At 42.3% G+C, this 12,309-nt stretch overlaps 1 protein-coding gene across 1 annotated transcript in view; it reads left to right on the top strand.

Moving 5' to 3' along the window:
- Positions 1 to 2,456: 2,456 nt before the first annotated feature.
- The window catches only part of LOC126106568 (uncharacterized), a 36,614-nt gene continuing 26,761 nt past the window's right edge, over positions 2,457 to 12,309 (top strand). Inside the window, exon 1 of the mRNA XM_049912910.1 lies at positions 2,457 to 2,596. The gene's annotated coding sequence lies outside the window, so the exon portion shown is untranslated. The remainder of the gene's footprint in view (positions 2,597 to 12,309) is intronic.

Consider the following 12,309-nt stretch of genomic DNA (forward strand, 5'->3'; position numbering starts at 1 on the left):
TGGCTGAGGAGAGCAGTTTCTTCGTTTGAGTGGCTGATGGTGACATTAAGATTTCTGGCAACAAGAAGGGACTACAAAGATCTAGAATTTTATACGGCAGTTTCGGAACAAGCAAGGAGTGAAATCAAGCACAACACATGTGAAGCTATTTGCGCTGACCTGAAGGATGATTCTATGAAGGCAAGTAAAGCAGCAGACTAGAGTGAAGATTTCTTGATAGGGAGGACACAGGATGTTATCTTGGAAGGAGAATCATCAACAGATGTAACGCAACTTCAGATTTACCCCGTGTGTGTTGGGACCCTTGTTGTTCATGTTTTATATAAATGATCTTGTGGACAACATTGATAGTAACATCAGACTTTTTGCAGATGATGCTGTTATGTGTAATGAAGTACAATGTGAAAGAAGCTGTGCAAATACTCAGTCAGACCTGGATAAGATTTCAAAGCGATGTAAAGATTGGCAACTTGCTTTGAATGTTAAGAATTGTCAAATTGTACACTTCACAAAACGAAAAAAAAAACATAGTAACCTATGAATATAAAATCAATGAGACACAGTTTTAATCTGTAAAGTCATGCAAATGTATGGATGTGACACTCGATAGAAGCATAAAGTAGACGTATCACATAGGCTCAGTTGTGGGTGAAGCATATAGCAGACTTCAGTTTATTTCTAGAATACTGGGTAAATGCAATCAGTCTTCAAAGGAGAGTTCTTACAAATCACTCGTGTGACCCATCGTATACTGTTGCTCATGTGTGTGGGGCTGATACCAAATGGGGCTAGGAGAGACATTGAACGTATGTAGAGAAGGGCAGGACGAATGGTCACAGCTTTGTAGACCTGCTCGAGAATGGTACAGAGATGATCAAAGAACTGTACAGAAAGACCCTTGGAACTTTCCCGAGAAAATCTACTATTAACAAAATTTCGAGAACTGGCTTTAAATGTCGACTCTAATAATATACTTTAACGCCCTACAGATCGCTCCCATAGAGATCAGGAGCATAAGATTAATCACAGCACGAACAGAGACATTTAAATAAATATTCTTCCCTCGTCCCATATGTGAAAGGAATGGGACAGAAAGCCCTAATAACTGGTACTGTGGGACGTACCCTCTGCCATGCACTTCACGGTTGTTCACATATTGTAAATGGAGATTTAGACGAAGTATTGTTTTTCAAGTGTACGAGATACACACAATATTTTTACAGTTTTAAACTCGTTTGAAATTCAGTATAGTCTTAAAAAATATGTTTGTTGCCAATGGGCTGTAGTTTAGTTTGTTTCTGAGTTGGGATTTTCACTGTCTTGCCTGAAGGCTACTACCAACCTGTTAAAGAATTGTGGATCAGAATATCAGACTTCATTCTGAACTCCATATAGTGATTCATAACCTATCTGGAGAGTCTCGCTTCTAGTATTACGGTAGTGAATTTTACATCTTTATCTACATTTATACTCTGCAAACCATCGTGAGGTGCATGGCAGAGGGTACATCCCACTGTACCAGTTATTATGACTTCCAGTTCCATTCACGTATGGAGCGTGGGAAGAATGATTATTTGAATGTCTCTGTGCCTGCAGTAATTATTCTAATCTTATCCTCACGATCTCTGTGTGAGCGATAAGTAGGGAGTTATAGTGTATCCCTAGAGTAATCGTTTAAATCCTCTTCTTGAAACTTTGTTAATTGTCTTTCTCGGGATGGTTTATGTCAGTTTTGCAATTCTCCTCTAAACCACAACGAATAGGACTTACCGCCACTTTTTTTCCCCCAACACTGTCACACAAGCTTATGGCATGGTACCGTAAGTGAAGGTATGCTAGCAATCCATTGGCGCCAGATCGAATAGATTTCGTTACTTTGTCTTGTTCTTTGCCCTAGACAGTAAGCAAGGAATTTTGACCTTATTATTACTATTATTATTAAGTTTACCTGTTTGCCATAAAGTCACTTGCTTGTAATTTCTCTATTAAATTAATTAATTAAAGAATTATACGTAGCTGCGTTCTTATCTCCCCTGCTCTTAGTTTTGTATGAACATGTATGACTCCTACGTATTTAGTTAAATTCGGCAATGAACTCTGACGTATATCTGCCATTTCAAAACTCATTTAGCAGAAACAGACGAGAAGCACTAGACTGAATAAACTGCTGAGTTCTGACTCAAACAGTTTTGCGGCGATTTCCTGTCTACACGCTTCGCGTTGTATGCGCAGATGTGATTGTCACCCACAAATTTGTGCAATTTCACTCAAACTCCTGACGCCAACGTCTACGTTTGTGCACACCTCCTACGCGCACAAGTCGCTTATTCACACCATACAGTAGAAATATATACTCCGTCATTCACACGTAACGATGTGTTTGCGCAGATGGTATGTGCATAATGACTTGCGCAGAAAGATTGTTACGTATTGCCAGGCCTTAACCAAAGATCATCGTATTGTTTTGATATAGATGATCATATTGTTTATAAGTGGCGGAAAATTCATGTTGTGGGAAAACGAGTGGTGATAAGTTTTGGTCTGCCTTAATCCACAAATGCTTGAATTTAGGCGAGTGTTGAAGCTTTCAGAAAACGTAAGTTTTCTCGTTAATTCGCCGGTGTTGAATCAATTTTTCAAACGAATCGGTTAACTGCTGTTTACTGTATCGAATATTTAAATGGTCAGAGGAAGGAATGACAATAGTAAAGAAGGCAATCTACTGTGTAATAGCATAACAACGATGAAACAAATGGATCATGAACTCCTTTACCTTTTGTATTCTGTCGCAATTTTCAATGACTGCAATTCACACTACAAAATTTTCGCACAGTCTTTGTATTTTACTTTCGAGGTACTGAATGCTCTTAAATTGATGCAGGTATTTCTGTAACAATTACTTTTTGTTTCGGGCACCAGTGACGAGCATCTTGTAAAAAAAATACTAAAGGAACTTTAGAGGCGCACTGCCATGCTTGTAAAAGTCAATTTCAAATATAATGTAGTGTGTCGTGGAAATGTTTAGGAACTACAGTGAGAAACATAGATATAATTGTTGGTGAAATGAAGGGGAATTAAGTAGTATATCTTAGTATGGTTATTTATTTTTACCTTATAAGTCTCACATACCTGACTAGCATCAAGCATTTCACAATCTGTAAGAAATATTAATTTTTAAATTTATCACTCTGAATTCCTTTGATATGTCCAAGAAAGTGCACTACAGTAATGAAAAAGATTTCGGCAAGTCTGCAATCGAATGGAGGTGTTCTTGTGTGTAGAGCCCATATGTACAGAAATAGTTTTGAGTGATGTGATCATGATGACTCCAGTTATAAATAAGCGCCCTAGTGAAGAGTATTGGCTGCAGTTCCACCTTTTGATGATGAAATGGTTATCTATGAAAACAAAAATTCTGTAATATCCATCCAGTTTATAGGTGGGCTCCAAATGTGTAAACATTTAAGACATAGACTTGAAGTGAAGAAAACCTGGGAGAAATGTGTGGAATGATCACATAAACTCAGTTTTAGGCAAAAGAAATGGCGTGTCGTGATTCGTTGGTATTATACTGGAAAACTGTAGCCCGTAGTGGAGTACAGCTCAAGTGTGAGTATAACATCAACCAAGGTAACAGGGGACAGTGGGTATACACCAACACGGATAGCTCAAATAGTCATGACCACTTTGGTGTGAGGAACAATGTAGCTGAAATAATCAGAAATGAGAAATGATCTATACTGAAAAAGAGATAAAAAATAAAAATGGTCATTGGCCTCAGCAGAGCAATGTTGGCAGTACTCTCTGTAAGGTGACTGAATGAGAGCAGTTGTGTCAGCAGCCTGTATAGGTTAGGATCAGGTAGGTAAGGTCAGAGTTATGTAGTTGGACCTCCTTGCTCGTATATGTGTGATTTATTTGCATAACATTATAGTGAAAAGGATAGATTGCTGCTCACCATATAGAGAAACACTGAGCCACAGACAGGCACAACAAAAAGACTGCCATATGTTTTAGCTTTTGGTCAAAAGGCCTTCAGAAGTAAAAAGAAAAAAAAAATCATACAAGCACAACAGACACCACATGCATAACCACTGTCTCTAGCAGCTGTGGCCAGACTCAGTCATAACCATTGCTGATGAATGTAGCAATCTGGTGGTGGGGGTAAGGAGGCAGCATGGGGTGGGGGAGGGGGAATAGCAGGGTGGAGCTGCTTGTGGGAGTGAGCAGGGCCAGTGTAGGGCTGCTAGGTGCAGTCTTGAGGTTTGGTGGTGGGGTCCAGTGGGGAAGGGCAGGTGGGGGGGGGGGGGGTGGTTTTGAGGGGAGCAGAAAAGGAGAGAAAGAGAGAAGAGGATTAGTGGCTATATTGGTCAAATAGGAGGCTGTATAGTGCAGGAGTGGGAGCAAGGAGGGGGATAGGTGAGTAGGACTAGTAAAGGTTGAGGCCAGGACGGTTACAAAAACATAGAAATGTTCAACAAGTGGGTAGTCCAGCTGTCTCTAGGCCGCACTTCATCAGTGACCATTCATGTGGACAGGCAGCTTGTACTCATCATGCCCACATAGAAAGCAACACAGTTTTTGCAGTGTAGTTGGTAACTCGCTGCTTTCACAGGGATAGATGATGCTTTTGACCGGAGGTGGTGGGAGGATGTATGGGACAGATCTTGCATTTAGGTCTATTGCAGGCATATGAGCCATCAGGCAACGAGTTAGGAACAGAGGTGCTGTAGGGATGAGTGAGGATATTGCATAGGTTTACTGGGTAGTGAAATACCCCTACTCCACCCCTGCCCCCAACCCCTTGCCTCATCTCCCTGCAGCAGATCTTGATGCGAGACCTGTCCCATACATCCTCCTGCCATTACCTACTCCTGACCAGTCATAAGTATCTCCTGTTCCATCAAAGGGCGGGGCTACCTGTGAAAGTAATCATTGACCTACAAACTAAACTGCAACCATGACAACAAACAAGCTGTCTGTTCGCATGAATGGCCACAGAGACAGCTGGACCACCTAGTTGCTGTCTGACGTAATGTGCTTCACTTCAGTGACTACTTCGCAGCCTGCACAATCTGGAGCGTTCCCCTTCTGTACTTCTCTCTTCCTCATCCCTGTTCCACAGAACCCCCGACGGCACCTAGTAGCTCTACCCTGTTCTCTCCATCTCGCTGCACACTCCCCCAGGCAGCTCTATACCTTCCCCCATGCCACCCTACCTATACCCTTCCCGTTCCCTGCCCCGTGCCCCCTGCTTAACCCCATCACCGGATTGCTGCTCCAGTCATGCACAATTCCAACTCAGTCCGGCCAGAACAACCAGATATAGTGGGCATGTGTGTACACATTGTGCTTGCATGGATCTTGAATGTATGTGTGTTTTCTACTTCAGAAGAAGGCCTTCAAGTTAAAGCTAAAAGGTGTCACAGCCTTCTCATTGTGCCTGTCTGCAACTCAGCGTTTTTTCTATACGGTGAGTAGCGATCTGTTCTTTTCATAATATTGTTATTCCATCCTAGATTTTCCATTGTTTGTTTGATTTACATAATATGCATCAAAACATCAGCCAGAGACTTGTCCATTGGCTGTACGTTTTCTGAATTTACCTTGGAGCTTTAGATTCTATAGCAAAAAGTGAATTAAATATTGTTCTAATATTAACAACAAGCTATGCTATGGTTAAACCTGTTACCCTCTCGCTATTGGTGGGTTGGTTTATGTGCCTTAGCAATACAGATAGCTGTACCATAGGTGCAATCACAACACTGGGATATTTGTTGCGAGGCCAGACAAATATGTGGTTCCTGAAGAGGGGCAGCAGCCTTTTCAGTTGTTCTAGGGGCAACAGTCTAGATTATTGACTGATCTGATCTTGTAACATCAACCAAACCAGCTATGTTGTGCTGGTACTACAAACCGCTGAAAGCAAGGGGAAACTACAGTTGTAATTTTTCCTGAAGCCATGGAGCTCTGCTATATGGATAAATGATGATGGCACCCTCTTTGGTAAAATATTTCACAAGTACGAGGGCAGTTCAATAAGTAATCCAACACATTTTTTTCTGAAACAGGGGTTGTTTTATTTAGCATTGAAATACACCAGGTTATTCCCCAATCTTTTAGCTACACAACACTATTTTTCAACGTAATCTCCATTCAATGCTACGGCCTTACCTTGAAATGAGGGCCTGTATGCCTGCACGGTACCATTCCACTGGTCGATGTCGGAGCCAACGTCGTACTGCATCAATAACTTCTTCATCATCCGCGTAGTGCCTTCCACGGCTTGCGTCCTTCATTGGGCCAAACATATGGAAATCCGACGGTGCGAGATCGGGGCTGTAGGGTGCATGAGGAAGAACAGTCCACTGAAGTTTTGTGAGCTCCTCTCGGGTGCAAAGACTTGTGTGAGGTCTTGCGTTGTCATGAAGAAGGAGAAGTTCGTTCAGATTTTTGTGCCTACGAACACGCTGAAGTCGTTTCTTCAATTTCTGAAGAGTAGCACAATACACTTCAGAGTTGATCGTTTGACCATGGGGAAGGACATCGAACAGAATAACCCCTTCAGCGTCCCAGAAGACTGTAACCATGACTTTACCGGCTGAGGGTATGGCTTTAAACTTTTTCTTGGTAGGGGAGTGGGTGTGGTGCCACTCCATTGATTGCCGTTTTGTTTCAGGTTCGAAGTGATGAACCCATGTTTCATTGCCTGTAACAATCTTTGACAAGAAATTGTCACTCTCAGCCACATGACGAGCAAGCAATTCCGCTCAGATGGTTCTCCTTTGCTCTTTATGGTGTTCGGTTAGACAATGAGAGACCCAGCGGGAACAAACCTTTGAATATCCCAACTGGTGAACAATTGTGACAGCACTACCAACAGAGATGTCAAGTTGAGCACTGAGTTGTTTGATGGTGATCCGTCGATCATCTCGAACGAGTGTGTTCGCACGCTCCGCCATTGCAGGAGTCACAGCTGTGCACGGCCGGCCCGCAGGCGGGAGATCAGACAGTCTTGCTTGACCTTGCGGCGATGATGACACACGCTTTGCCCAAAGACTCACCGTGCTTTTGTCCACTGCCAGATCACCGTAGACATTCTGCAAGCGCCTATGAATATCTGAGATGCCCTGGTTTTCCGCCAAAAGAAACTCCATCACTGCCTGTTGTTTGCAACGCACATCCGTTAAAGACGCCATTTTAACAGCTCCGTACAGCGCTGCCACCTGTCGGAAGTCAATGAAACTATACGAGACGAAGCGGGAATGTTTGAAAATATTCCACAAGAAATTTCCGGTTTTTTCAACCAAAATTGGCCGAGAAAAAAAATGTGTTGCATTACTTATTGAACTGCCCTCGTAAAATACTCCCCAATTCGGATTTGCTGTGTTTTGCTGATCGAAGCGTGGAATGTTGGATCCCTTAATCAGTTAGGCACGTTAGAAAATTTAAAAACGGAACTGGAGAGGGTAGATATAGTGGGGATTTGTGAATTTTGGTGGCAGGAGGAACAGGACTTATCTACATCTACATACATACTCCGCAATCCACCATATGGTGCGTGGTGGAGGGTACCTCGTACCACAACTAGCATCTTCTCTCCCTGTTCCACTCCCAAACAGAACGAGGGAAAAATGACTGCCTATATGCCTCTGTACGAGCCCTAATCTCTCTTATCTTATCTTTGTGGTCTTTCTGCGAAATGTAAGTTGGCGGCAGTAAAATTGTACTGCAGTCAACCTCTAATGCTGGTTCTCTAAATTTCCTCAGTAGCGATTCACGAAAAGAATGCCTCCTTTCCTCTAGAGACTCCCACCCGAGTTCCTGAAGCATTTCCGTAACACTCGCGTGGTGATCAAACCTACCAGTAACAAATCTAGCAACCCGCCTCTGAATTGCTTCTATTCCCTCCCCCAATCCGACCTGATAGGGATCCCAAACGCTCGAGCAGTACTCAAGAATGGGTCGTATTAGTGTTTTATAAGTGGTCTCCTTTACAGGTGAACGACATCTTCCCAAAATTCTACCAATGAACAGAAGACGATTATCCGCCTTCCCCACAACTGCCATTACATGCTTGTCCCACTTCATATCACGCTGTAATGTTACGCCCAAATATTTAATCGACGTGACTGTGTCAAGCACTACACTACTAATGGAGTATTCAAACATTACGGGATTCTTTTTCCTATTCATCTGCATCAATTTACGTTTATCTGTTTTTAGAGTTAGCTGCCATTTTGACTTATGGTCAGGTGAATACAGGATTATAAATACAAAATGTAATAGGGGTAGTGCAGGAGTAGTTTAATAACGAATATGAAATTAGGAATGCAGGTAAGCTACTACGAACAGCGTAGTGAACACATTATTGTAGCCAAGATAGACACAAAGCCCACACTCACTACAGTAGTACAAGACTATGTGCCAACTAGTTCTGCAGATGATGAAGAGATTTTAAGACATTTCTAGTGGCAGACATGGACTCTAAACACAATTTACTTGTCCCCTAGGGGGTTCACAGCTCTTTTGCGGGTACGTTTATGGTACACATGGGACCCCAACCTGTTTCAGCCTCTCTTCTCTACCAGACTGAATTCCCTTCCTCATATCCACTCCCTCCCACCCTGGCTCATCCTCCTCCTGTGTCCCATCTTTCGACTCGGTGTCTTCCTTTATGATGACCCAGCTATTCCTTCAGTTCCACTATTTCTTTATGGTCTTGTTTTGTATCTCCGCTCCCCCCCTCCCCCCCTCCCCCCCCCCCTTTTTTCAGCTTTTTCTGGGATTGCCAAATTGGCTACTAGGAAGTTGCATCTTGGTGTCGGTATTCCGGAATCAGACCTTATCAGACCTTCAGTTGGTGTTACACTGTCAAGTTCTGGGGATCTGGAATACGGAATGGCACACTCTGACTTTGTTGAACAAATTATGGTTGAGAAAGGAGACCACGAATTTGTGGAGAGCTACTATACCTCTCGCAAGGACTCCATCGTCCTTTGCCAGCTCCACGTTGTCCATACTTGGCTGAGTCGTGGTCATCTGCTCGATCACAAGCATCTGCCCCATTGTCATACTGTCCCTTTGACAGTGGTCCAAATTTTGCTGGACTGTCCTGACCTAGGCACCCTGCAGTGGGCTTGTAATCTTCCTGACTCATTGCCTCTGGTGTTGATGGATGATGCCTCAGTTTGTTCTTGAAGGAAGTTTCTGTCACTCTCTAAGGGAGGGCACTTCAGCCTTGTTGGTCCATTGGGGGGTTGGCAGGATGTCCTGTTGCCCTCTCTGCCCCATTTGGGCAGTGACTGTCGGGGCTTGGTGGTCTGCCTCTGCCCTCACCCTACCGGCTCTTTTGCTCTTCTTCCCCCTTCTTGCATGTTCTGTTTCCCCTGTTTTCCTATGCTTCTGTCACCCTGCCCACACACTACTCTTTTGTGAGTATTGTTGGGTGGGGTACCTCTAGTTAGTGGTGGGGTATGTCCCCTTTGGAAGACCTCTGCAGCTACATGAACAGGGTACCTTTCTTCCTTCCCTCCTTTTATTCTTCCCTGTTCTTTTCTCTAGGCTTTGACATTTGGTAGACTTGGAGTTTTCTTTTATTGGGGTCCATGCAGTAGGCCCTTCTTTGCTGTGTAATTTTGTTGACTTGTCCGTTCCAGGTAGAAGGGGCTGATTACCTCATAGTTTGATCCCTTTAATCATTAAAGCAACCAACCAGATTCATTGCATAAAACAGAAATTTTGTCCAAGTCATCCTGAATTACCCTGCACTTTTCCCATACACACCAGATCGCTGGCTGTACTATCCGACAGATCTATTTGGACATGGAGAACACCTACCAAGGTCACTTCTGACATTACCTTTGTCTCTGATGAACATTTGCTATCTGGGGCTGCACACCTCCTTTTATTGTTCAAAGAGTATATGATCAGGCTACATAGTCAAGAACCTATTCCATATGACTCGACCTTTTAACAGTCTACGGTGTAGTACACTACCAGACAAAAGTTTTCTATCACCATGAAAAAAGCTATATACTTTGTTTCATTGTATAAATTTGTCATAAATACTAAATAGACCAACAAAATAAATATTCTCTCTCTCTGTTATTAAGTAGTGATTTAGATTTTACTATCTTCCAAGCATCCATCCTTTCCCCTCAGAACAGCTGCACAAACTCTTGGCATACTGGAGATATGATTTTGTAGTGTTTTTGCAGATATTGGAGCCCAACACATCTGTAAATTATTCCACAGACCTTCAACATGAAATGACCTGTGTTTTCTCATCTCCCCATCAAGTTCATCCTGTAACAGTTAAATGAGATTTAAGTCAGGTGACTGACTTCACCAAATCATATTTATCAGTTCCCTACATCTCTCTTTTCTACTGACATACCCTCAGCACAATTTAGAAGCATATTTGGTATTGCTGTCCTTCTGCATAAAAACCCACAACTAATAACTCTCTTGCTAGATGGAACTGCATTTTTGGTCAGTATCCTGTGATGTTTTTTCTTCTTTAATGTTCCATTAATTCTTATTAAACTACCAACTTGGTCAGCCACGTTATCCCCACACCATGACCAACCCTCCGCCACGCTTCACCATTGATGTCACACAGTACTCTTCATATGTTCTCCACAGAGTCGAACAAATATTCAACATGCCTTTCAAATACTTCAGACAGATTCATCCATGAATAACACCTTGGACCATTGCTGCATACTCTAGTTTTTATGATGCTGTGCCCATTGCAATCTTTTGATGTTATTCTGTTTGCATAATAAAGTTTTTTTTTTGTTCTGTACACTCTTTTAACCCTCTCATGGATAAAATTCATTTTTTACAGATTTTTAAAATATTAAGGTGATAACAGTTTATTTTCAGTCCCATTATTATATTTTCACCACCAAAATATTTTTTAAGTTCTCCATTTCTTCACAACAGGCAGTGGGACACACATGTCCCATGAACCAACGCAAGATACCTTTTCTGCTGACAGACTGATTTTGTAATTTTATTTTTTTAGCCATAAACAGGATTTTGCAGAGAATAAAATAACTACAAATTATACATGCATGTAATCTTTTTATTTTTGTAGAGCCAGTGTAAAAAATATTCATTACATTTCAGTTTTCATGATACATGATCAATACTTACAAAACTTTACATGTCATGAAACTTGGAAAAACATGGTGTGGCACAGAGTGGTACACCACAAGCAGCGCAAACAACTTTTGTTCTCTTCTCTTTAGAGTTTGTGCTGCAGAATCTGCATCGCTTCCTAGTGCCACTGTCTTTCGGTACATGTTTGCCTATGTTCCCGAGCCAGACGTCATCTGGCACACTAGAGACTCCTCTCTTTGCCGGGAAGAAAGTGGGCATTGATCCCCTCTTTTTCCTGGATGAATACCCATTAATCAATTGTCTTGCTAATCTTTACAAATAATGTCTGCTGGGACACATGTGTCCCACTAATTTTATTTCGATTATAAGATATTACAGTCGCTGAGAAGTACACTCCACACTGTATTTCTACTAAAAAATGATTATTAAGTTAATAATAAGATGAATTACTTACTTCAGGCATCGCTGGAAAGTGAGTAATGATGAAAACTGAAGAATGACACAAATAAGTGGCGTTGCAGCGGCCATATATACACGCCAGTCAACAAAAGTAGTCACCGCTTCTCTATTGCCTTTGCAGTGCAGTCCCGATTTTTTTCTTAGGTTCAGTACAGTCGTCCGTAGACGGGAGCACCATGCAGAGCTGGGTAACATATATCCCGACACTCGAACTGGCGCTCAAAGTTAGTGGGACATATATGACCCATCAACCACTAAAGGGTTAAATGTTGTTCATGGAGACAGCAGTGCACTGTTGAGACAGAAATTGGAGCTACCAGCTCTTCTTGTGAATTTCAGGTGCAGTACGAGGCCTCTTGACATTTACTCTGTACGCATGTGAACTGATCTCTGTACGACGTTACTCGGGGGTCTTCCAGATCACAATACACTCACTTCAGCACCAGTTTGCTCAAACTGCAACAGTGTGTGCACCATTTTGGATTGGGCTACGCCAACTGTTGTTGCTGTTGTCTTCCTAGAATGTCTTCCTAATGCACATTTTTCAATTCAGATCTAGTGCTTCTCCTGTGAGAAGGTAATATGCTCTGATTCTGTTCGGGTATACAAGCACACTGCAAGATGCACACATTGTACTGTAAACTAATGTGAATAGATTGCTACGCAGCAGGCTGAAGGAATGAGGCCTACTCGAATTGAACCATCTTAGGTAAAGGCACA

The sequence above is a fragment of the Schistocerca cancellata genome, chromosome 10, assembly GCF_023864275.1.
Source record: "Schistocerca cancellata isolate TAMUIC-IGC-003103 chromosome 10, iqSchCanc2.1, whole genome shotgun sequence".
Classification (NCBI taxonomy): domain Eukaryota; kingdom Metazoa; phylum Arthropoda; class Insecta; order Orthoptera; family Acrididae; genus Schistocerca; species Schistocerca cancellata.